General features: G+C 67.9%; 1 protein-coding gene across 1 annotated transcript in view; it reads left to right on the top strand.

Moving 5' to 3' along the window:
- The window catches only part of TRIB3 (tribbles pseudokinase 3), a 13,551-nt gene that overhangs the window by 495 nt on the left and 12,760 nt on the right, over nucleotides 1-296 (top strand). The window lies entirely within an intron of this gene.

Below are 296 nucleotides of genomic sequence, written 5' to 3'. Positions count from 1 at the left end.
GTCGCCCGGGGGTCAACTGTGTCCCGGGCGGAGGGGGCCGGGCACTGAGCTGTCGGGGTGGCGCCCGAGAGGTGTGGGCTGTGTGTGTTGGGTGATATGGGGCGGGAGGGTCGTGTGGTTTGGTGCAGGCGGTCGTGTGTAAAGGACTGTGGGGGGCCTTGGGGGACCGGAGGACTGTGTGCAGGGTCTGTCACTGTGGGGGTGTCTGTGGGGTCTGCGTGGGGATGTGTCTCGGGGTTCTGTGTCTCCGTGGACGGTGCGAGCTGCGAGGATGGCCGAGCACCTGGTGGCAGGTG

This window comes from Myotis davidii, unplaced genomic scaffold, assembly GCF_000327345.1.
Source record: "Myotis davidii unplaced genomic scaffold, ASM32734v1 scaffold354, whole genome shotgun sequence".
NCBI classification, from domain to species: Eukaryota; Metazoa; Chordata; class Mammalia; order Chiroptera; family Vespertilionidae; genus Myotis; species Myotis davidii.
Note: the sequence above shows the minus strand (reverse complement) of the source record. Positions and strands in the feature narration are given on the sequence as shown.